General features: G+C 39.1%; 1 pseudogene; it reads left to right on the top strand.

The window, feature by feature from the left end:
- Positions 1-1,082: 1,082 nt before the first annotated feature.
- LOC132282184 (proline-rich receptor-like protein kinase PERK1) lies at positions 1,083-27,661 on the top strand (annotated as a pseudogene).

The raw sequence follows: 27,661 nt of genomic DNA, 5'->3' as shown, positions 1-27,661 counted from the left end.
AAGGTCCGACCATATCAATCCCCAATTGTGCGAATGGCCATGGATTCGCCATTGCGTGCAAGTCTTCAGCAGGCTGATGTTTCATTGGGCCATGTCGCTGGCAGTGGTTATACCTTTTGGCGTATTCTTTAGCATTCTGAGCTAGGTAAGGCCAGAATTAGCCCTGAGTTAAGACCTTATGTGTTAGAGATCTTCCGCCGGAATGGTTGCCACAATCTCCGTCATGAATTTGCTTTAATATTACAAGGGCCTCGGTGGGGCTTATGCATTTTAGGTAAGGACCTGAAAATAATTTTCTGTATAATTGATTATTGATAATGGAATATTTAGCTGCAGCAAACCTTATTTTCGTCGCCTCGGCCTTCTGGTTCAGAAGAGTTCCGTGCTTGAGGTAAGCTTCCAGCGGATCCATCCAACATGGTTCTCGTGGAATGTTCAGGATCACCATTACTTTCTGCTGAGGTCTCATACTAGGTGCGTCGAGGATATCGATTGGCACTATCCTAGGAAGACGCCATTGTGGCTAATTGGTCTGCTTCGGAGTTCTCTTCCCAAGGTACTTGGTGGAATTCGATTTGATCGAATCCATGTGTAGCACTCTCTACAGCCTCCTTGTAAGCTTTCAATCTTTCTTATTTGGGTTGGTACTTGCCTATCACTTGATTCATAACAAGTTGGGAGTCACTAGAAACTTTTAGATTCTTTACCTGGAGCTGATTTGCCAATCGAAGCCCGGCAAGCAAGGCCTCATACTTGGCTTCGTTGTTAGTGGCAGAAAAATTTAATTGGATTGACTGCTGCAGCTTGGTGCCTTCAAGGGTTGTAATGACCACTCCAGCCCCTGCCCTGGTCAGATTCGAGGAGCCATCTACCTTAAGCTCCCAGTGAGGCTCAAGAAGTTCAGGTTCTTCAGGTTTATCCTCATACTCCAAGAGAAAATCAACTAGTGCATGTCCTTTGTGTGACACCTTTGGCTCATACGTTATATCGAAGGAACTGAGCTCAATTGCCCATTTGGTAATCCTTCCAGACAAGTCTGGCTTGGAAAGAATGGATCGCATAGGATAATTAGGAAGGACTAGATGTTGTGAGACTCAAAATAGTGCCGAAGTTTCCTCTTTACGTACACTAAAGCCAGTATGATCTTCTCTGCTTTGTTATATCTTGTTTCAGCATCTGTCATCGTCTTACTGGTGTAAAAGATCAGATACTGATTCTTTCCCTTTTCTCAGATCAGTACGGCGCTGGTAGCTATACTGGAAATTGCCAAGTACATGATAAAGACTTCACCAGGCTTCGGAGCAGACAAGATTGGGGGTTTAGCCATGTAACACTTTAACCGATTGAATGCTTTCTGCTGTTGAGGTCTCTATAAATCCTTATTCTTTGATCTTATGGCATCAAAGAATGGCTTACATTTATCTGACAATCGAGATATGAAGCGACTAAGAGTTGTGATTCATCTAGTTAAAACCTATACTTCCCTGCGAGTTTTCGGTTCTTGATTCTGTATGAGGGCCTGAGCCTGAGCCGGGCCTACCTCTATTCCCTTCTTATTGATAATATGGTCGAGGAATTGCCCTGATGAGATCGCAAAAGATCATTTAGAAGGATTCAGCCTTATGTTATACTTTCTCAAAATGTCAAAGACTTCCTGGAGGTACTTGGGATGATCCTCCTTCTTCATACTTTTAACCACTATGTCATCGATGTAGGCTTCGGCTGTCCTTCCGAGCATTAAGTTAAAGATACTATTAATGAGGCGCTGGTAAGTTGCCCCAGCATTCTTCAGTCCGAAGGGCATGACTTTGTAGCAGTAAGTGCCCTTATTTATTATGAAGGCAGTTTTCTCTTCATCCTCTAGATTCATAGGGATTTGATTATACCGGAATACGCATCGAGTAATGTGAGTCTTTCATAACTGGTTATAACATGAACCATTTTATATATCTTGGGTAGTGGAAAACTATCATTGGGGCAAGCTTTGTTGAGATTTGTAAAATCTATGCAAATTCTCCATTTCAAATTCTTCTTTTGAACCACCACCACGTTTGAGAGCCATTGTGGATAGTGCATTTCTCGAATGAAGCCTGCTTGGAGCAACTTGCTGATTTCTTTAGTAATAATTTGATTGTGTTCGGGAGCGAACCTTCTGTGCCTTTGCTTGACCGGTTTAAATCTCGGATCCACCTTCAGGCTGTGGCATGAGACGGAAGGGCTGATTTCTAGCATGTCTGAATGATCCCAGGTGAATGTATCTGCATTGTGTCAAATGACATCAACTAATGCTTCTGTGATACCCCTCGAATCCGAGACATGGATTGAGCAGGCCCAAGCCTAAACCCGAGGGAAATATTAAACAATTAATATTGCATGATCTTAAATTTTGAATCATGTTTTACAATTGTGTTTTAAGCATATTTTTAATCAATAATGTGTATGCTTAGTTGGAATAAACTGATGCTTAAATCTGTACATAAATGCACCAGTTATGGTACTGTTTGGAGAAACAAATTGCATAAACCTATTTTATCAATCTAATGGACCGAAACTTGAATTCTGAATTTTCAGTGGAGGCAAGGTTTAGTGAATCACATGTTAAACTATACTTTCGAGTATTTTGGAATGTGGTTGATAGATAATTATACTATTTTTGTCAACTATGTTAACTGAAAGATGGTATGCACCGGTATGGGACGGTGGTATACTAGGTATAGATTGGTTCAAACACTAAGCCTACCTAATCTGGATTGAAGTTTGGATTAACAATAAAAGTTAAGTCCGACTTCTGTGAGTGTCAGGTCAATAAATAACTTAATGACATAATTGGATTTCTGGGATGAATTGTTATACAGATATCACGCCACTATATCAGATGGGTGATATTCTGTATTTGGAGGATACGGACTTTATATATTTATGTTATGAGGCCATGGTATGAGCTTGAGTCTCGTGACCATGGTTAGGGTGCGTATATCGCCTAGGATAGATAGCTGGACAGCAGTTGCTATTCCCTAGTAGGTCTAGGTACACATGACCACGTAATGTGCGATTTGCATGGTATCTCTACTTAGGCTGAGACAGACCTATTGGACTAGTGAGCATCCTATAGTGTGTAATATATACATATATGGACTACTCTAGATATTGTTGAGTCTATCTAAGATGTATCTGCATATCAGATTCTTGTTTGGATTGTAGTAGATCAGGACTTGCATGTGGGCCTGACCCACTCTTTTATTATTTTCAGGTGCTCGTCAGTTCCAGGGTTAGAGCTTGGTCGTGTAGAACAGATACAGTATTCCACAAACTACGTAGGATTGTTTACTTATTAGCTTTGGATCTTATTTCAGTTATTTCATTTTATAGTTGGGATTTTTATTAGGGGTCCACTAGATGGATTCCCGAGTTGTTAATTAATTGGAGGTTTTGGAGTTTGGATATATATATCATTATTTTGAGGATTTTCAATTAGAGTTCTTTTCAGCCATTTTTATTTCCTTCTTATTATTTCGTCTTGTATTCTGTGTTCATGAAAGTATTAATTATTTGATATTTCCCTCAGGTTTGAGCCTGGGCCTGATAAACCTTGTCTCGGATCCGAGGGGTATCACAAATATTTAGGGGTCAAACTTTTGGGAAAAGAACATATTATCAACATTGTCAAAGGAGGTAGTGTGCAGATGTTTCTCATTTGCAGAGATCCAGTTAGCGACCAATAACTTTAGGGATGAATTTATTATAGGGAAGGGGGGATTTGGTAATGTGTACAAAGGGCTAATCATTAATGGAACAAAGACTGTTGACATAAAGCGGTTGAAATCAGAGTCCAAGCAAGGGGCTGATGAGTTCTGGATGGAGTGTAACGACCCAAACCCGGGGATCTGGATTGCTAACTGGGTCCTTACCCAGACCCGAGGTAGCGTAGGGGTACTACGGTCATTTCACATTAATTTAATAATTTAAGGTCCACAAAGGGTAAAACCGTCATTTACTTGAGTCATTCCATGAATTAAAAGAGGTCCGAAGGCCTTATAGTCAAACCATGTCATTCTAATACTCTTAGAGTTCACAGGGGTATGTATAATGGTCTTTTTGCATGGCCATAAAATAATAATAAACCTAAAAGGGTAAAATAGACTTTTACTACATTGAAATAGTGATATAAAAACCTTTAGGGGCAAAATAGTCATTTTCTGGTCAAAATACAACATTTATACCTTTCAGGGGTAATTCTATCATTTTCTAGGGTTATTCTATACTTTAGTTGGGGTCTGGGGGTCATTGGGTAACTATCTTAAAATATAACAATTTTTTTTTTTTTTTTTTTCATCTAACTTGTTAGGAGATTTCTTTTAACCGGTTGCATGAATGGCCAGAAGAAAAAAAATTGTAAAAAAAAAAGATCTAACCGGTTAGGAAACCTTATCTAACCGGTTACTTAAGGAAAATTATCCAACCCCCTTCTCTGTCCCTTCACATCTAATCATTTATGAGGTTTTCATAACCGGTTAGATGAAAAGGGGTAGTGCATTGGTTTGATGGGTTCTTTCCTATCTAACCGGGCAGTGCCATAGAATGATTCTAACGAAAATTTTGTTTTCCAGCCCTGTCAAATTCAATTCCCAACCATCTAAACATGAAATTCAAGGTTTCATGAACATCATCAACCATTTAACATTGCATAAAATTTACAAATATCATCATTCATACATCTTTGAAGCATTTATACCAATACAAAAGATTATGATTACATTACAAAATCATTGTTCACTCTAGTCTATTACAAAAGATGTCAAAAACTGATCCCTACACTCTAAGCTCGCGGGGGTACATCGTCTACAATGTCCTTGCCATATCTTGAAAATGATAAATATGGGGTGAGCACAATGGCTTAATAGGGGATGCCTAAAGTATTAGCTTTGGGCTCCCTTGAGTCAACAAACAAAGAATAGAGAAAGGAATTCGGGGTCATGCACGAAAATACTAATAAACCACAATCAGCTCAAACATACCATCATGTCACGAATGTCATGCTTTCTCGACCCCAAGTTCCCGGTCCAACTCAACACACACTGAAAACCACTAACTGACTTTACTGAGGCGAGATTAATTAGCCATCTGTAGTTCCAAATCCGGCAACTAATTGGGCCTAACAACTAACTTTACACGTCCGAATCCGGCACGCGCTCCCTTTAGGTTGAATTAGCCCCGAGCTCGCGAAACCCAGTTCCTTTCATAAAATCACATTTTTCAACCATTCCCAAATCACTTTCCTTTTTACAAACAACATTTGAACCACAATTCGCTAACCATGCTCATGCCACAAATGAAGTCATGTTTCATAGAGATTAATACCTTCATGTTTTCAAAGTCATAGCAACCAAATTACACATTTAATTAACAACACATATAAACATGCTTTCTCTATTCAACATTCAACATATTTCAACTTGAGATTTAGCATTTAGAACAAGTAAAACACGTAATCAAATAAAGAAACTCAAACAAGAGATAAAGCATGGTACTTTAAACATCCCTACCTTAAGAATGCAACCCAAAGCCCCTAGTTCCTAAGCTCGAAATTCCCCAAACACATGCAAGTCCGGATAAGAAATGAAGATCTTGAAGAGTTGAACAACTTTCCTTTATGCTCCCCACCTATATCTTCCTTTAGGTAGCTCAAACCTTAGAGAGAAGCTTGAGATTTAGAGAGAGAAAGTGAAATGGAGGAGGGAGAGAAAATGTAACCGGAAGTGAGGGAGATGAGAAGGAAAAGTGTCCAAACTAGGCCAACTTTTTCATAAATGTGTGGTCCAAAATGGGTCAAAGTCCACCCATGCTCAAATGCCAAAAATGCCCTCCAAGGCTCACTAAAATCACACCCTTGCCACAAAATATCAATCTCTACCCACATGCCACATATGCATACCCATTTAACGCATTAACTCACATAAAGATAAATGCATGGTAATTGGGAAAATAACACTGGGACCCACACGGCACACAAAACGAGAAAGGACTAAAATATCCTTAAAAAGAAATTTCCAAAAAATGGAAAATGGCAAAATTCAGAAACATTACATGGAGATTGAGACCCTTTCGACATTTCAGTACGTTCATCTCGTCTCTTTGATAGGCTATTGTGATGACTCCTAGGAAATGCTTCTAGTCTATGAATATATGGCCAATGGGACTCTTGTTGATCATCTTTACAAAACTAGAATAAAAGGTGATGACAAATCTCCTCTCTCTTGGGAACGTGTAATGTTTTCTGGTTTCCTTGTTTTCAATTTTTTGGATTTTTGGATTTTTCTGGATTATTTTTCACCTTTTCTTGTTTTGCATGCCGAACACCCTGGGGTGTGCCAGATTTGCCTGAGAGTTGGTTGGGGCATTTTCTTGAGTTCAGGAATCTTGGAAATGCGCTGGTTTCCATTTTGGCATTTTTGTGTTTTTTGGACTGGAAAGTCCCGGGTGGGACCCGCTACCGGATTTGTTGTGTACTGGAGTTGCGTCACGGGTCCATTGTATTTCATGTATTGTTATTTTTGCACAATTTCATGGTGGTGTATTAATCTATGTGGTTGTATAATGTTTATTATGTATATATATAATAATAATGATAAAAGAAATATTTTTATAATGCATGGGACCCACCACTATAAAAGTCATTACTTTCATTTCATCCCAGACTTGCATTTCTCTCATCTCAGTGACGTTTTCTCTCTGTGCCTTGGTAATTCTTTTTTTCTTTTTTCATTTCACCATTTCAAGGCTTGATTAAGCCTTACCCTTTGGGAATTTGATAGTAAAGCAAAGTCGGAGAGCTCGTCGAGGCCGTCGTTTTGATTGAAGCCAATCACCATTTGGCCACCCTTAAGGATTTCGAAATTAGGGCATGGATTTGGGGATTTTGGGACTTTTCTTCAATTAAGAGGTAGGGGTGATCTAATTCATGTATTCTTTGCCCTCAGTGAATTTTTCCCTCATTAATTTGATACTAGTATGCTTAATAGGTGTAGAACCCTTGAGATGTGATACAAATGTTGTATATGAAATTTTATTGTGTAAAATAAGTATGCCATGTGCTAATTGCTATTTTGTGATGAGCTATATTTAAATGACAAAATTGTGTATGTATATGTTGGATTTATTGTATGAGTGCATGTTGGCTATTTCTAAAATTCCTATTAAAGCATGTTATGTTGTTGTAATTGATTACGCATGATGGAAGGTTATGAATTATCTTGATTGGTTATAGCATGTAATATTCACACACCTCATTGGGAAAGAAAGGGAAGTTTGTTGTAAAAACTAATGAAATTGATTTTTGGGAAATTGTTTTTTTTTTTTTAAAAGCAAATGGAATTGTTTTGGGGAAACGTTTTCGAAAGTGTTTGTGAAAACCTAGACACCTAGGAGGCGCCTAGTGGTCCGTGGTGTTATTGTGGTCTAAAGGGGACTAGGGAGAGACCCTAGCGTGGTTGAGCTAACTAGCTAGGCTGGATATGACGCCTTGGAGTTACCTTGTGGTCATGGAAAATTAGTCAATCATCCTTTCGTGATGCCTTGGAGGTGCCTTGGGTCGGATTGCACTAACGGTTTGGAAGTTGAAACGGTATTGTTTCGAAAATGGGGAGCGACATTGCATGGCATGATATTTCATTGGCATACATTGTACATTGGTGGTTAGACGACTTGCGTATTTATTTGTTGATATTATCGTTACTTTACTTGTTTTCCCCCGAGACATGATCCCATTTACTTCTACTTTATTCCTTATGTGGATTCACGGGATTGTAAGAGGTGTATCTTAAACACTTTCTACTGAGCGATTGGCTAACCCCATTTTATTATTAACATTTTTCAGGATACGGAAGGGAAGTGGCGGACGACGTTCCACCACAGGTTTCGATGGGTTAGTGGACTATTTTGACATATTTTGTAGCTATGATTTCATTTTATTATTATTGCTATTACTATTTTTTTTAAACCTTAGGATGATACGTGTAACGACCCAAATCCTCATGGATCCGGATCATTAAACGGGTCCTTACCCGACCCAAAATCATCCGAGGGTAAAATGGTCTTTTCACATTAAATTTAAATAACAAGGTCCAAAAAGGCAAAATGGTAATTTGCCATAATTCGATGAATTGAGAATCAAAGAGTATAACAGTCATTTGCTTGCATTGCGTAATAAACAAAATAAGGTTCGGGGCAATATAGTCCTTTCGGTGGTTAAAATACAATTATTGCATTTTAGTAGGTCATAAAATAATTACGTGTAACCTCACTTGGGTGTGGAAGTGTAATTTAAGAACTTAAATAGTAATTACATATGTGATATAAACCGGTCGACGTATATGCATCATACGTCGACTGGTTTGGGTTATGAACAGTGGTAATACCCACAGTCGAGATACCGGTCGATGTATGGGAAGCCATACGTCGACTGGTTTGGAACGTATGCCAAAAATGACCCACTGACAAGATACCGGTCGACATTTGGGAAGCCATACGTCGACCAGTTCTGGGTAATTCTCACTTCCACTTCCCACTGTCCTGTGTAAACCCATATACACCAACTTTTGGTAATTTTCACCCACACCCTTACATTCACCTACATGTTTACATACATTACACTAAATTACAATTTTAACAACCACGTTGTTAGTAAAATTTGCCACACGTCACTAAAATACAATAAAGGGTTTTGAATGAATAAAACTTAATTACATTACCCAATGGCCAAAATTACAAGCTTATTTATATTCCCCAAAACTATGATTATACATGAAATGGCCAAATACAAAATGGCAAAAAAAATCATCTTCTAACAACTTTCAAGCTTGCGGAGGATTTTCATCCACCATTTCTGTAACAACCTACTCCACCACATGGTATGATATTGTCCGCTTTGGGCCTGAGCCCGCACGGTTTTGCTCTTGAACTTTACCCCCAAAGGCTTCATACCAATTGAAGATGACACACTTACATATAAGCACTTCACATTTCCTCTACCCAGGCGATATGGGACTTGTGCACCCGTAGCTCGCCAGTGTGATAGCCTGATAGTGTCTCTCGCACCCGCCTAAAGCACACCTGCTCACAAGGTCATCACAATCCACCCCCCTTGGAGGTCCGACGTCCCCGTCGGCACACTTCCGACTGGGTCAAGCTCTGATACCATTTGTAACAACCCACTCTACGACATGGTATGATATTGTCCGCTTTGGGCCTGAGCCCGCACGGTTTTGCTCTTGGGTTTTACCCCAAAAGGCCTCATACCAATTGGAGATAACACACTTACATATAATCACTTCACATTTCCTCTACCCAGGCGATGTGGGACTTGTGCACTCGTAGCTCGCCAGTGTGGTAGCCTGACAGTGTCTCTCGCACCCGCCTACAACACACCCGCTCACAAGGTCATCAAAATTTCCTTGCCATAACCTGGAAAAAAATATAAGTATGGTGGGGTGAGCAATTTGCTCAATAGGTGGCGCCTAAGACGCACCTCATGAGACCCCATGAATCCAAAACAAAGAATAGGCCAATAGGAGTCGGGGTCATACAATGTAGGGGAAAATATAACATGGTTACTAATATCTACATAATTAATAAGATGCAATGAAGATGTAATGCATGCCGATGTCACTCTCTATTTTCACAATTTAATCATCACTTTTAACTTGTTAATACAGCCCTCCCTTTGGTGACCCCGCAACGACGCGAGAGGAGGATTGGCTAGTGTCCCTGACCCTTGGTACCCCTGTGACGTCATTATGGGGCCCAGCTTGCTCAACCACGCTAGGGCGACTCCCTAGTCCCCTCTAGGCTATATTAACCTCCGGTCCTTTGGTACCCCTGCGGCGACCGGGTTTTCCAAAGCACTTTCATCAAAACATTCTTTCCCAAAACTCCCCATTTTCATTTCAAGAACAATTTCTTCCCTTCATGCAACCCAATGGTATACATGCATGTCTTATGATCTCAATACTATGAAAATGAGGAATTTGACACAACACAAGTAAGCATGTTCTCATACTTTTAATATTTAAAAAATAATGGATTATCACAAAATACGATAGGGCATGCTTTCCTACACCATTCATAGCATGTGAACAATACAATAGGCATAACTCATAATATAAACATGTTTTCCATATAGTACAATCAAGACAAGTCTTCACATATTCACATATATACAATCAAGACAATTTAGGCTACAATTAACACAATTAAGCATGCTATAACACAATTCATGTATATTAACTCACAAAGGTGCATGAATAATGTGAATTAGGAAGCCCCTACCTTAAATTGAGCAAAACCCTTAAAATGATCAAGAATTTTGAAATCCAAGGGAAGCACCAAAGCTGGAATTGCTTACACTAGCGCGTAGAACTCGTCGTGCTCTCTGTTTCGCCTCAAGCGTCACTCGAAAATTCCAAGAATTGAGAGAGTTATCTTGAATCAAAGCTTGAAGCAAAAGAAGGAAGAAAAATGAAGATAAAAGAGAGGAAGAAGAAGAATAGCGGGGAGAGAGAAATGAGGGAGCAAAATAGTGGTCTCTAAACCACTTTTGAGATAGTGATGGGCCCCACAGTTTCTTTTTATTTTCTCTTTTTCTTTAATCTTCTATTTACACCACATACATGTATACAATGCACCACATACAAATACCACTTAATCCACATAATCTAAAATGCCTAAAAATATAAACAACCACCATCCCGAACGACAAACGTGAAAAGATAAAAATACCCTTATCTCTACGAATTTCCGGAAAAATGAAAAATACTGAAAATTGGAAACGTTACAATCTCCCCAAATTACAAGGATTTCGTCCCTGAAATCAAGCCATACCTGGGGAAGAAAACAACCCCGGGTACTTGGAGCGAACCTCTTGTTCAAGCTCCCAAGTAGCCTCCTCGACTCCGTGGTGTCTCCAAAGAACTTTCACTAGCGATATTGTCTTATCCCTTAACACATTCTGCCGTGTGTCAAGGATCTGAACTGGTCCTTCTTTATAGGTGACATCTTCTTCAATGTCCACATCGACCCAATTCAAAATATGAGATGGATCCGGTTCATACTTCCGTAACATCAACACATGAAACACATTGTGAACCCTATCCATCAGTGGTGGTAAAGCGAGTCTGTAGGCAACTTCCCCTACACGATCCAAAATCTCAAACGGCCCAATGAATCATGGCGATAACTTGCCAGTCTTCCCGAACCTCATCAAACCTTTCCGTAGAGAAACCCGTAAGAAAACATGGTCTCCCACCTCAAAAGACAGAGGTCGTCTCCGCCTATCCGCATAGCTTTCTGTCGGCTCTGAGCCGTGAGCATTCTCTGTCTGATCAATTTAATTATTTCGGTAGTCTCGAGCATAAGGTCGGGTCCTATGGTGGTTGTCTCGTCCATATTTGTCCAATAAACTGGAGACCTACAAGGTCTGCCGTACAATGCCTTAAATAGAGCCTTCTCGATACTCGCCTGATAACTGTTGTTATAGGCAAACTCAATAAGCGGTAGATGATCTTCCCAACTACCACCTGAGTCAAGCACACATGCCCAAAGCATATCCTCCAAAATCTGGATAGTACGCTCCGACTGGCCGTCCGTCTGCGGATGGAATGTCGTACTCAGGTGCAACGTTAAGCCAAACGCTGCTTGAATTCCTTCCCTGAACTTCAAAGTGAACTTAGCATCCCTGTTCGAAATAATGGTTACTGGAACTCTATGTAACCTTATAATCTCTTTCACGTAAAGAACACCAAGTGCCTCTACATCATCTGTTGCCTTAATAGGCAAAAAGTGAGCCATCTTAATCAACCTATCAGTGATGATCCATATGGCTTCATTGCCCTTCCGTGATCTTGGAAGACCTATCACAAAATCCATAGCAATCTACTCCCATTTCCATTGCGCTACAAGCAATGGTTGCAACAACCCAGCCGGTTTCTGATGCTCGGTCTTCACCTGTTGACAGGTAAGGCATTTAGCCACAAACTGTGCAACATCTTTCTTCATCCCGTTCCACCAATACTGACGTCTCAAATTGTGATACATCTTGGTACCACCTGGATGAACTGCAAAGCGGGAAGTGTGAAACTCTCGAAGAACATCCTCACGACAAACCGTGGGGAAAACCAACAAATCTCTAAACCGTAGACCCCCATCTGCACGCAGGGTCCAATTTTTCACTGTCTCACCATTGGAGAGTAAAGTGTAAATTGCATCTAAATTCGGATCCTGTCTCTGTGACTCAATCACTCGCACAACAAGAGTAGGCTGGGCCACAAGACTAAACAAGAATGCTGATTCATCGCAACCATCGTCATCAACACAATACAATCCCATCTCTGCCAGATCATTAAGTATCTTCCATTTTCGAATAGCTAATTCGGCCAAAGTTCAACAAGATTTCCGGCTCAAGCCATCTACTACCATATTTGCCTTGCCCGGATGATACTGCAAATCAAAATTATAATCTTCCAAGAACTCAACCCATATTCTCTGTCTGTTATTCAAGTCCTTTTGGGAGAAAAGGTACTTGAGACTCTTATGGTCTGAAAACACTTCAAACCTTTCACCATACAAGCAGTGTCTCCAACACTTAAGGGCAAACATAACCACCGCTAACTCCAGATCATGAGTAGGGTAGTTGTATTCATGAATCTTTAGTTGTTGAGACCCATAAGCCACTACTCTACCATCATTTAGCAACACACATCCCAAACCATCACGTGAAGTATCACAATAGATCACATAACCCAAGCCACGCTCAGGTATCACCAACACTGCAGCTGTAGTCAATCTTGTCTTCAACTCCTGAAAAGATGACTCATAGGCTTCATTCCACACAAACTTGATCCCTTTCCGGGTCAAACGGGAGAAATCATTCACAAATCTCCGATAATAACCCGCTAGGCCAAGGAAACTCCAAATCTCAAAAACATTCTTGGGTTGCTCCCAATTTAAAACTGCTTCAACCTTTGATGGATCAACTGACACTCCACCTTCCGAAACAACGTGTCCCAAAAACTTCACCTCTTGTAGCCAAAACTCACACTTCTTATATTTGGCATACAGTCGGTGCTCTCGTAAAATCTGTAAAACAATACTCAAATGGACCTCGTGCTCCTCCCGAGATTATGAATACACAAGAATGTCATCCACGAAAACCACCACAAATTGGTCCAGGTGATCGTGAAAGACGCAGTTCATCAAGTCCATGAATGCCGTTGGCGTATTAGTCAATCAGCTCCAAAGGCTTGCTATGGGTGTGGCCAATAGGGTCACTTGATTCGAGACTGTCCTAGTCAGGGAACAGGCACTGGTAGTGGCAGAGGGTCACGACAGAGGCCGTCACAATCGGCTATAGCTCAGTCAGGTTTTAGACCACCGCCACTATCACAGCCTGCTCTGTTTTCACAGGGTTCACGATCCGTTATGAGGGATGCTCCTACTGTACCAGCGCAGCAGTCCGATATTCAGGGTGATAGTTCTCAAGCATAGACACCGCAGAGATGTGTCTTTGCACTTGCACCGACTGATGCATCTCCTGGACCGTCAGTTTTCCGAGGAATATTTCCAATGTTTGGTTCTTGGGCCCGTATTTTGTTTGACTCTGGTGCATCTCATTCTTTCATTTCATCATCATTTGCACTTGCATCAGGGTTAGAGGTCAGTTTCATGGATCGGGCATTGTGTGTTGATACGCCAGTTAGGGTTTCAGTGGCATAACTAGGAACTCATAATGTCCGTACCGAGTACGAAATGCCGTCTTTTGGATATCCTCATCCCTAATCCATAACTGATAGTAGCCTGACCTTAAGTCAATCTTCGAGAAATAACTGGCTCCCCTCAACTAATCAAACAAATCATCTATCATTGGCAAAGGATACTTGTTCTTGATGGTGGCATGATTTAACTTCCAGCAATCAATGCATAATCTCAAAGAACCATCTTTCTTCTTAGTAAATAAGACCGGTGCGCCCCAGGGTGACACACAAGGTCAGATGAAACCTTTCATCCTTAAATCATCAAGTTGCCTCTTCAACTCTTCTAATTCAATGGGTGCCATTCCATACGGTGCCATAGAAATCGGCGCGGTACCGGGCATCAAGTCAATTGTAAACTCCACTTATTGGTGTAGAGGCAACTCTGTCAAATCCTCCGGAAACACATCCAGAAAATCACGAACTACCTCCGGATAGTCTTCTCCTACAAAATCATCTTCTTCGGCTAGAAAACTAGCCAAGAAATAGTCTCCACGACTTCATTCTCGAATTCTATACAATGATGAAGGCTGGGAATCACTCTGATCTTTTATGAAAAAGAAACAATCTCCCTCAGGAGTGCAAACTGTAACTCTTCCTCTAAAACAGTCAATCGTGGCACAAAAGAAAGCTAACCAGTCCATCCCGAGGATGACATCAAAACTAGTCATCTCGAGGAGGATAAGGTCAAACACAAAGGTCTATTTTGCTTCCATTGCTCCGTTCTTGCATCCTTATCTTTAATATCGGCCTCAAGCATCAAGGCCCTCTCTACTGCCTCAAAATAAACTTTGATAAACTGTGCCGTTATCAACGGCCTCATTCTATCATTAAGATCGGAAACAAATTTTCAAGTCTTGTCAACTTCATCTCTTACCATTTCCGGAGCAAAGTGAGAAAGTGAAATGAACTTATTCTCATACTCTGCCACTGACATATTGCGTTGAATAAGGCCAAGAAACTGGTCTTTTAACTCCCATCTTTTAGAAAGCGGAAAATACTTCTCGTAAAATAGTTCCTTGAACTTGTCCCAACTCATCTCTTTCACCTTATGCCGATTCGTAACTGTCTTCCACCAAAGTTTGGCATCCTTAGCAAACTTGTAAGTTGTTAGGATGATCTTCAGGTGATCCTTTGCCACATCCATTGAGGTCAATTGAGTTTCAACTTGATCCATGTAGTCGTCCGCTACCATTGGATCCGCACCGCCCTTAAACATTACTGGTATCAACTAAGAAAATCCTTTAATGATCTTGAGACGATTTTGAGCTGGCGTCTCCTCAACTTGAACTGTAGGTTGTGGTGCCGACTACGACTGAGCCATAATCGTTGCCCTCATGGCACTTTGCAACAAACGATTGAACTCCAATGCCACAGAACCTTCATCCACTTCTACGGGTGCTTCAACCTTATCCCTCCTCGTGGGGACAACTCTTGGGGGAATCAAGTCCCTAAGAAGTGTGTTCTCATCATTTAGCTCCTCCGGATTGGAGCTGGAGCTCTCGCCAACATCACCTATTGTCGGCCTTGGGCCAACTTCCCTGGTTTCCTCACGCCGTGACATCGTACTATAAAACGAGAAAACAGTTCAAAAACATGATGCTAAAGTCCACCGTGGATGACTCAACATAAAATGATGATGTACCAACACTTAGCATGCACAACTATACAAGAAACATTTTAACGTAACATTTAAGAACGTAAGCACATAAGCAATTAAACATGCTTATTCATGAAATAATACACGTAGCAAGTAGTCACGTAAACAATGCAAACAACTTCCCATGCAACTCTATGTAGGCCTCTACCTGTCGTCCTATAGGTTTTCGAACCAAGGCTCTGATACCATTCTGTAACAATCCAAATCCTCATGGATCTGGATCATTAAACGGGTCTTTACCCGACCCAAAATCATCCGAGGGTAAAACGGTCTTTTCACATTAAATTTAAATAACAAGGTCCAAAAGGGTAAAATTGTAATTTCCCATAATTCGATAAATTGAGACTCAGAGAGTATAATAGTCATTTGCTTGCATTGCATAATAAATAAAATAAGGTTCGGGGCAATATAGTCCTTTCGGTGGTTAAAATACAATTATTGCATTTTAGTAGGTCATAAAATAATTACGTGTAACCTCACTTGGGTGCCGAAGTGTAATTTAAGAACTTAAATAGTAATTACATATGTGACGTAAACCGGTTGACGGATATGCATCATACGTCGACTGGTTTGGGTTGCCGAGATACGTTGACGTATGGGAAGCCATACGTCGACTGGTTTGGAACGTATGCCAAAAATAACTCACTTTCAAGATATCGGTTGATGTTTGGGAAGCCATACGTCGACCAGTTCTGGGTAATTCTCACTTCCACATCCCACTGTCCTGTGTAAACCCATATACACCAACTTTTGGTAATTTTCACCTACACCCTTACATTCACGTACATGTTTACATACATTTCAACACTAAATTACAATTTCAACAACCACGTTGTTAGTAAAATTTGCCACACATCACTAAAATACAATAAAGGGTTTTGAGTGAATAAAACTTAATTACATTACCCAATGGCCAAAATTACAAACTTATTTACATTCCCCAAAACTATGATTATACATGAAATGGTCAAATACAAAATAGCAAAAAAAAAAATCATCTTCTAACAACTTTCAAGCTTGCAGAGGATTTTCATCCGCCATTTCCTTGCCATGACCTGAAAAAAAATATAAGTATGGTGGGGTGAGCAATTGGCGCCTAAGACGCACCTCATGAGACCCCATGAATCCAAAACAAATAATAGGCCAATAGGAGTAGGGGTCATACAATGTAGGGGAAAATACAACATGGTTACCAATCTCTGCACAATTAATAAGATGCAATGAAGATGTAATGTATGCCGATGTCACTCCCCATTTTCACAATTTAATCATTGCTTTCAAATTGTTAATACAGCCCGCCCTTTGGTGACCCCGCAGCGACACGAGAGGAGGATTGGCTAGTGTCTTTGACCCTTGGTACCCCCGCGGTGTCATTATGGGGCCCAGCTAGCTCAACCAAGCTAGGGCGACTCCCTAGTCCCCTCTAAGCTATATTAACCTCCGGCTCTTTGGTACCCCCGCGGCGACCGGGTTTTTCAAAACACTTTGATCAAAACATTCTTTCCCAAAACTCCCCATTTTCATTTCAAGAACAATTTCTTCCCTTCATGCAACCTAATGGTGTACATGTATGTCTCGTGATCTCAATATGTAACGACCTAGCTCTTCATGGATCCGAATCATTAAACGGGTCCTTTCCCGACCCAAAATTATCCGAGGGTAATACGGTAATTTCACGTTAAATTTAAATATCATGGTCCAAAGAGGATAAAATGGTAAATTACCACAATTCAATAATTTGAGGCTCAAAGGGTATAATGGTCATTAACTTGGATCACATAATAAATAAAATAAAGTTCGGGGCAATATAGTCCTTTCGGTGGTTAAAATATAATTATTGCACTTTATTGGGCTATAAAATAAATATGTGTAACATTTATTGGGTGCCAAAGTGTAATTTGGGAAACTAAAATTTAGTTTAATTAAAAGGCAGAAACCGGTCGACGTATGTATACTATATGTCGACTGGTTTGGGTTATGAACAGTGGAAATACCCACTGCCGAGATACCGATCAACGTATGGGGAGCCATACGTCGACTGGTTTGGGACGTGATATTGATGTATGGGAAGCCATATGTCGACTGGTTTGGAATCATAAGTTACAATGGATATCAATCGACGTATGGGAAGCCATACGTCGACTGGTTTGGGTTATGTACAACAACCACTTCACTGTGAAGATACCGGTCGACGTTTGGGAAGCCACACGTCGACTGGTTCTGGGAAATTTTCACTTCCACTTCCCACTGTCCTATGTAACCCATAAACACCAACTTTTGGTAATTCAACTACCCATGCCACTACACTTACGTGTCATTTTCAATACCTTCCAACATCTAATACAATAATAACAACCACGAAATAACGTAATTTGCCCCACGTTACTTAAAAATACACAAACTGATTTTGAGTGAGTAAAACATAATTACATTGCCCAATGACCATATACACAATAAATCCAAATATTTTACATGTTGCAAAAATGATGCATTTTGAGTCTATATCTTTACAAAATTAAGTCCAACTACAAAAGCTAGCAAAAAGACATTTCCTACTCCAGGCTAAGGCTGAGTGGGATTACCGTCGGCTACTTCTTTTCTATGACCTTAAAAATGTAAAATATGATGGGGTGAGCAATATGCTTAGTAGGTGACACTTAAGACACGTCTCTTGTGTCCCCGTGAATCCAAGTAAAGAATAAAGCGATAGGAATTGGGGTCATACAAAGTCGAGAAAATACAACATCATATCCGAGCTCAACATTAACAATATAATGCAATGGAATGCAATGCATGTCAATGTCACTCCCCATTTTCAAAACCGTTCATCCATCACTTTCCAAACTGTTAATGTAACCCCCTTTGGTGACTCCGCAGCGCCGAGAGAAGGATTGGCTACTGTCCCTGACCTTTGGTGACTCCGCAGCGTCATTATGGGGCCCAGATAGCTCAACCACGCTAGGGTAATCTTCCTAGTTCCCTCTAGGTTACATTAACCTACCGGCCCATTGGTGACTCCGCAGCGACCGGGTTTTATCAAAACACTTGTATCAATACATTATTTCCCAAAACTTCCCATTTTCGTTTCAAAAGCAATTTCTCCCATTTCATGCAAACCTAATGGTATGTATAAATGCACTAATGTCATATGCATAATCATTATCTCACAACTAGCTCAAATTTAGTCATCAAGGCATACATTCACAAGAATTCTCCAAAGAGTATACAACATGCTTTTACACAATAGAAATATAGCATAATGGAATTATAAATTCAACACTTAGGTATGTCCTTCATACATCATTCATAGTATATTGGCAACACAATGAATACAAAACTCAACATATAGCATGCTTTTATTCAATCAATTTAACACATATTCACATAAATTCACATATTCTTAATTAAGTGATGCTAAACTAAAATCAAAGCAATTAAGCATGTTAAGGCATAATTCAAGTAGATTAATTCACTAAAGCGCAAGAACTTCGTGGATTAAGAAGCTCTACCTTGATTTAGAGCAAAACCCTTAAAATGGGTTCAAATATTCAAAGGCCAAGGGGAGGCTCAAAGCTGAAATTGTTGATATCAACGCGTGGAGCTCGCCGTGCTCTCCGTTTCGCCTTAAACGGCACTCAAAATCACTAAGTGTGGAGTGAGAAATCAAAGATCAAAATTTGAAGCCAAAAGAGAAGAAAATGAAGAGGAAATGAGAAAGAGAGAGAAATGGACGGGAGGAGAGAAATGAGAGACTAAAAAAAATGGTCTTTAGCCACATGTGGGATTAGTGGCGGGCCCCACAAAATTTTCTTTTATTATCTCTTTTTCTTTATATCTCTATTTTACACCTTATACACATTAATGCACTACATACAAATACCACTTGATCCACATAAATAAAAATGTACAATATGCAATTGGACCCAACCACAATCCTGTACGCAAAACATGAAAAGACGGAAATGCCCTTGCGGCGACAATTTTTTTTTTGAAAAAAAGAAAAATGACGAAAATTGGAAATGTCACACAATAGTATGAAAATGAGGAATTTGCGACAACACAAGTAAGCATGTTCTCATACTTTTAATATTTAAACAATAATGGATTATCACAAAATACGATATGGCATGCTTTCCTACACCATTCATAGCATGTGAACTATATAGGCATAACTCATAATATAAGCATGCTTTCCATATAGTACAATCAAGACAAGTCTTCACATATTCACATATATACAATCAAGACAATTTGGGCTACAATTAACACAATTAAGCATGTTATAACACAATTCATGTAGATTAACTCACAAAGGTGCATGAATAATGTGAATTAAGAAGCCCTACCTCAAATTGAGCAAAACCCTTAAAATGATCTAGAATTTCGAAATCCAAGGGAAGCACCAAAACTGGAATTGCTTACACTAGCGCGTAGAGCTCATCGTGTTCTCCGTTTCGCCTCAAACGTGACTCGAAAATTCCAAGAATTGAGAGAGTTATCTTGAATCAAAGCTTGAAGCAAAAGAAGGAAGAAAAATGAAGATGAAAGAAGGGAAGAAGGAGAATAGCGGGGAGAGAGAAATGAGGGAGCAAAATAGTGGTCTCTAGACCACTTTTGAGATAGTGAAGGGCCCCACAGTTTCTTTTTATTTTCTCTTTTTCTTTAATCTTCCATTTACACCACATACACGTATACAATGCATCACATACAAATACCACTTAATCCACATAATCTAAAATGTCTAAAAATGCAAATGGACCCAACTACCATCCCAAATGACAAACGTGAAAAGACAGAAATACCCTTGTTTCTAGGAATTTTCGGAAAAATGAAAAATACTGAAAATTGGAAACGTTACAATACTTATATTATGTATTGATATAGGAAAGGACGATAGTATCTTTAGTTGACCTTGGGTTCGGATAAGGACCCAGTTAACGATTCGGACCCTCGAGTTTGGGTCGTTACACAACGGCTCACTATCTGCATTGGAGTTGCGTGTGGATTGGCCTACCTTCATGGCGCCCATCATGGAGTCATACACCGTGATGTAAAAAGCTCAAACATACTGTTGGATAAAAATTGGGTGGCTAAGATATCTGATTTTGGATTGTCTAAAATGGACAATGCAGGCCAGTCACACACCCACATTAGCACTGATGTTAAAGGCACATTTGGGTACTTAGATCCAGAGTATTTCTTGACACGTAAATTGACAAAGAAATCCGACGTGTATACCTTTGGTGTGGTATTGTTTGAAGTATTGTGTGGGAGGCCGGCTGTTGATGTAAGACTTGAACATGAGCAACATAGTCTAGCCCTATGGGCCAAACATTACATCAAAGAGGGAAAACTTGATCAATTAGTTGATCCCAGCATGATGGAGCAAATATCGCCTCCTTGTTTGAAAGTGTTTACCGAAATTGCCACCAAATGCTTGTGCAATAATCCAAATGAACGGCTTACAATAGCTGATGTGGTGGCTAGCCTCGTGTATTCAATGCAGCCTGAGGAGAAGGCCTATTCTTATGCAGATCAAGAAATTGTTCTGCCAGGTGATGCCAGCCGCCAAAGGTCCAGACATTACACTTTCCCAGTAATTTTAAGCGAGTTTTATTTTTCTAAAATGAATTTCTTCCATAGCTGCTAAATGTCATTTCATTTCATTCATTCTGTATATTGTTAACTAAAATCCTGTTTTGACCTCAGCGTTTCTTATGGAAATCAAGTGATAGTACTTAACATTATTCAATTAATTATCTGGGTGTACTTATCTTTCTACTAGTTTTTTAATAGATAATGAAATTCATACAATTTTATTGCATATTTACTATAATCTGTATTCAGTTTTGCAAGTGGTGGGGATGAGGCATATCCAACTGGGCAGATCTTGCCCACCCCCAATTTAAGAATCTTCAAATTTGCGGAATTGAAAGCAGCAACTAGAAATTTCAGAGCTGATACAGTGTTGGGAGAAGGAGGTTTCGGGAGAGTTTACAAGGGTTGGTTCGATGAGAGGGCGACATCTAAGACCGGTAGTGGAACGGTCATTGCTGGCAAGAAGTTGAATTCTGAGAGCTTGCAAGGATGTTTCGGGAAAGTTTACAAGGCTTGGCTGGATGAGAGGGCGACATCTAAGAACGGTGGTAGAACAGTCATTGCTGTCAGGAAGTTGAATTCTGAGAGCATGCAAGGATTTGAAGGGTGGCAGGTAGTTCAACTTTCCTCAATTTGTCATTTTACTTATTTGATCTTGTGTGCTTTTTAATTTGCCTTTCATAGCTTAATACTTGTCAAGTATTCAAGCTCAGAATCATAGACTAAAATTTAATTATTTCTTCTTTTCATGAGCCTAAATTTCCTATATTTGTGCATTTCCATGTAAATGAATAGTTGTTGATCAAGAAACAGTTTTCTAAAATGAATTGATGGTTTCACAATCTTGTTCAATCAACTGCTAATGGTTACCTAAAACAGTTTTTAATTGGAGTAATATGAAATTTGCCTTGGACTTAACTTTATTGGGTTTGGTGGGGTTTGTGCAATCGAGATGCCTCTTGTCATCTCTATTTTTGTGAGATAATATTTTTCTTCTCTCTAAATGGATGGGACTTTCTTAGTGCAGAAACTTAAATACTGGCACCATAAAGTGGCTTGATGATGGCTAAGGGCGGTTCTACTTTTTCACACGAGAAAGTAAAATAGTCACTACCCATTTAAATTTTTGTTTCGGGTTTGTATTTCTTTCCGGCGTGTATGCATTTCTTGGGAGGGATAGAGGATGGTGGGGAAGGGTGGTTGTGTTCAGAAATATGCGTATCTCATTTTTATTATCATGAAACCCCTAGTCATATGCATTTTTATCAGATACAAATTTAGTGCTGTTTCTTTGTCTTTTACCTTCTTACATAGTAATTTATTTCTCTACTCTAGCTCTTCTCTATTTTCCACATTCTTATAATATTGTTGTAGTATGAGAAGTGAAACCATTCATCATATTTCTAGATTTCCTTCCTATCCACGAGAATAATTTAATGATCTTTTAAATGGTGCAATATGGAAATGTTTTTACATTCAAGGTTCCCATTTGATAACTGTAAGTTCTTTAAAGGCTATGTAGCACCTGTAGTTGATTAGAAAATTTTGACAGTCTAGCGCCAATTAGAAGTATTTAAATATTTTAAATATGGAAGGTTAAAAGCTCCTTCAGTTTTGTTTCTAATTAAAAACAGAAATTGCAGCCAAAAAGTTTAGTGAATCTAGTGAGAGTGGATTTTGGAGTTAAATGACCACAGGTTCTTCTGTTTTATAAAATTTGTAATTAAAACTGGGAAATTACAGAAAACACATCTGAAGTTCTGTTGCAAAACAATGATTGAAGTCAGAAGCCATCTTGTTTGTCTTTCTAGTGTAGCATCAGGTGTTAGCTGCTATTCTGATTTCAATTATGAAGACGAAAGGGTGTTGCAAAACCCCTTCTTCCTCCACTGTTCATTTAGAAGAAATAGAGAGAGAGAGAGAGAGAGGGAGAGAGAGAGAGAAAAAGAAAAATTACGGATTGGGAACAGCATAAACTGAAATGAATTGTTGGGTAAATGGCTGAAAGTTGTTAGGTGCAGTTTTAAGTTGGCTGCTCAATCAAAGATTCAGAGGTGTCGGCATAATCTTCTGGTTTAAATACCAATTAGTTGGTTCTTGGTATCTGCAACCACTTTTAAAGGAGGAGTAAATTTATTATATATTATAAAAATTATTAATGTGATTTTCTATTCATTCTTGGAAAATTTAATTACGTGAGAAGTGATATTGTTAATCTTAAATTCTTATTTAATGACCCCAAGGGGTTGACCTAGTTGGAAAAGATTTGGGTCCTGGTGCTTCATGAAGTATCTAGTCTCAGTATCGATTCCTGTTAAGTGCAAACAATTCCTTGGAGGGGGGTTTATGAGTACCAACTAGGAAAAAAATAAATTCTTATTTAATGTGGCTAAAATTTATAAGTTCTTAATACTCTACTGCATTGAATTTACTCTTCCCCTTGACATGTGGAGAACTAGTTCTTTTTCACCATTTTTATTTTTATTTTTATTTTTATTTTTATTTTTAATAAAAGGATTTTATAGTAGTTCTTCTAAATGCTATTATGTATTTGTTTTTTCATTTATTTCTGCAGTCTGAGGTGAATTTCCTAGGAAGGCTTTCTCATCCTAACATTGTTAAGTTGCTGGGATACTGTTGGGAGGATAAAGAGCTACTCCTTGTCTATGAATTCATGCAAAAGGGTAGCTTGGAGAACCACCTTTTTGGAAGACAGACTGTGTGTATGTGAATTAATGCAAATGTGCTAACATCAGTGAATATTAACACACTTTTCTACACCAAATGCTTTGACTAGTGCAGGGGGATCAGCTATTCAGTCACTTCCATGGGGCACACGGCTTAAGATTTTAATGGTAGCAGCTCGAGGCCTGGAATTCTTGCACACATCAGAAAAACAAATAATTCATAGAGACTTCAATACGTACATCAAATATATTGCTTGGTGCGGTAAGTTATGTGCAGTCAACACTATGCAATAAACTGATTCTATCTTTTTTTCATTTGTTGTCTTTTTTTTCCAGTCTTATAATGCCTAGATATCAGACTTTGGTCTGGCAAAATTGGGCCCCTCCAAGAGTAAATCCCATGTGACAACACGAGTTATGGGCACATATGCTCCTGAGTATATTGCCACAGGTAACCCCTGAACCTTTTTGAGCTTCGTTGCTTCTAAGGGTAAATGTTGATCAGAATCAAAGTTTTGGCCTTTGCATGATCTAAAGCCACTTGAGCTTGGCCAACTAAATAAATGGGGTCATGTTTAACAAGACATCTGTATGTAAAGACCGACCTGTACGGTTTTGGCTTTGTATTGGTTGAAATGCTAACAGGCTTACGGTTTGTTGACCCAAACCGCCCAAATGGGAAACGAAAATTGGTTGACTGGATCAAACCACATTTATATAACAGAAGGAAGTTGAAGGATGTAATTGAATCCCGGTTTGAAGGGACATATCCTTCCAGAGCTGCTACACAAATGACTCAACTTGCTCTAAGATGTCTTGAACCTGAACCCATAGACAGGCCATCAATGAAAGAAGTTGTGGAGAATCTAGAATTGATTGAAACCATTAATGAAAAACCAGAGTCAAGCCTAGCAACCTTTGCACCATCGTTCTCCACCTCATCCAAGGGTAAGATAAAAATCAAGCCTAGCCACACTGAGCCCCACTAGTGTGAAGACTTTGCTACTACACTTCCTATGAAGAGCTCTTTGCATGGATGTTTTTGTTGGTTGTTTCTTACATCCTTCAACTCCCCTATTTCCTCTATTATTCAATGTCTTGATATATATAATGGAATTTTGTTGTTGTAGTGGTGATTTGTGTTAAGCATTTGAGAATTTTAGCAGTAAAACTTAATAGTTATTTCTATTGTTTGTTGAGACATCATTGATTATGCATTGGGGGAATTTATTAGTAGTGACAATTAGGGCTCCTAATGGCTGCGGCCTTATATGGCTTATCCAAAATTGATCCAAATATTATCCAAAATTGGTCCCTGCCAGCTTACATTGCAAGTGATGGAGTTGTTCTCTAGGGGGCAATTTCATCATTTTAATGAAGACTTACAAATGCATCATTGGCATTTCAGGCTAAATCAGAACCAGATTGATTCCAACCATTTCTAAAAAATTGGAATCGTTGATACTTTATTTTGAACCGAACCAAATTGTGAAAGACCGATTCAATTTGGTTTTGAACCATGATTCCAACGGTTCTGTAGCTTCTTCATATTTTAAAAGTTCCAATAGTTGTATCAATAAATTTCATGAAAACAAAAATAATAATAGTAATAATCTTTCCCAATACTTGGTATGTTTTCAACATAAATAATTTTCAGAAAAAAGATGGAGAGAGTGTTTAGATGATGGAGAGAGTGTTTAGATACAGCAAACATTCCCTAAGAGAAGAAAGCAATTCAACTTGATTACGTGGTACATTTTCTCACTGCACATGTTAAGGCCTCTGGTGTTCTCGTCCTATTTTTCATTAGTTTTTGTATAGGAAACACGTCAATGACGCCGGAAGTGACATTGACGGTATCACAGACACAATTTTGATACAAGTTCAATTATTTCTTTTGAATTGACACGGAACTCATAATTAAATACGATTGAAACAAAATTTGAGACATTGCCCGGTAAATTTGCAAATATATATTTTTAAAATTTATTATGTGGCACAGCTCTAATTTCAAAATTTATTGGAGTTCAAAAAGTAGAACCAAAAAAACTCTCCAACTCTGATTAACTACAATGACTTAAATCAATTATCTCATGGAACTGAAATTTACCAAAACAAAATTTATGTCATGGAATTAACGAACTTATCACTGTTAGAATATGGCTCATTTTTTCAACATTTATGGCTGCCTTCTAGATGGCAGCCACGCACCACTTGACTTTGCATTCCATAGGCCTTGATTCAAGGCTATTTTTAAGGGATGTTGTCTCCTATTTTCAGCTATAAATAGGATGAAGAAGTTGAAGGCAAATCTTCACAAAAATAAAATAAAAAAGAAAAAAAAAAAGAAAAAAAAGAAAAAGAAGAAGAAGAAGAAGAAGAAGAAGAAGAAATACAGTGTGAGTATTTTTCAGAGAGTAAGCAAGAAAACACAGTGTATTTTTCAGGAGTGAAAGAGAGATACACGGTGTATGTGTGTGTGGAATCTAGTGATTCACATCTTGTAATTATTCAACAGATATAGTAAATTTCTGGTGTGCGCCGTAGACGTAGGTAAAGTTAGCCGAACCATGTATAAATTCTTGTCTTGTGATTTTGTGCATGTTATTGTGCGTATTGATGGCAGGGTCCTAAAGGAATTAGTGGCGTCTAATTCTCCCAACAATTGGTATCAGAACCCAGTTCGCCGTCATTACACTATGCAAGTACTGTTGAGGTACTGTGCAAATAGTGTTCTGCTGAAGTCACTATAGTAGAACACGATATTGTTCCAGTATATGGTACTATTCCAGTATACAGAACCGTTTCAGAAGACGTCGTTGTAGCTGAATACGGCACTATTCTAATATACGGTACTATTCACAAAATTGTTCGTTAGAATGGGAGCAATGGTGTCAGAAGATAAATCATCATCCATAATCGAGAAGTTTGACGGTACAAACTTCAGTTTCTGAAAAATGCAAATTGAAGACTTGTTATTCCAGAAGAATTTGCATCAACCTCTGGGGGATAAGCCGAAGGAGACAAAAAGTTTAAAATGGGAATTGCTTGATCGGAAGGCTCTTGGCACTATCAGATTGATGTTGTCAAAAACAATTGCCTTAAACATCAAGAACGAGAAGACAACGAAGTTTCTCATAGCGGCCATTTCCAGTATGTATGAACAGCCATCTGCAGCAAACAAGGTGCACTTGATTAAGAAATTGTTCAACATGAAAATGGTTGAAGGTGGAAGATTCAACGAGCATCTAAATGTGTTTAGCAAGATTGTTGGCCAATTAGAGTCTGTTGAAATTGACTTCAAAAACAAGATCCAAGCATTACTAATTCTTGGGCAATTACCCGAGAGTTAGAATGGCACAGTTATGGCAATCAGTGGCTCTGCAGGGAAGACTAAGTTGACGTTTGACGACGTTGTAAGCATGATTTTGACTAAGGAGATTAGAAGGCAAACAATAGGAGCTTCCACTAGTGGCTCAGCCATAAATGTTGACAGTAGAGGCAGAAGTTCAAACAAGAATAAGGGCAGCGGGAATAAGTATAGAGGTAGATCCAAGTCGAGGAACGGAAGATTACAACGTCACAATGCCCAGAATTCCACAAACCATAATGATGTTAAATGTTGGAATTGTGGCAAAACTGGTCATTACAAAAACTAGTGCAAATCTTCGGAGAATGAAAAGGAGAACAAGATAGAGACGAATGTGGTCTCAGAAGAATCAGACGATACACTGATATGCTCTTTGGAGAGCAAGGCGGAATCATGGGTTCTAGATTCCGTAGCATCATTTCATGCAACCTCAAGTCAAGAGCTCTTTAAGAGCTATGTACTGGGTAACCTAGGAAAGGTGTATCTTGGGAATGATCAACCCTGCAGTATCGTCGATAAGGGTGAAATATAGATCAAGCTAAATGGA

Source organism: Cornus florida, unplaced genomic scaffold (genome assembly GCF_030987335.1).
Source record: "Cornus florida cultivar Cherokee Brave unplaced genomic scaffold, ASM3098733v1 CherokeeBrave_3.0.0_Hap2_Chr11, whole genome shotgun sequence".
Lineage (NCBI taxonomy): Eukaryota > Viridiplantae > Streptophyta > Magnoliopsida > Cornales > Cornaceae > Cornus > Cornus florida.
This window is presented reverse-complemented; position numbering and strand designations above follow the sequence as displayed.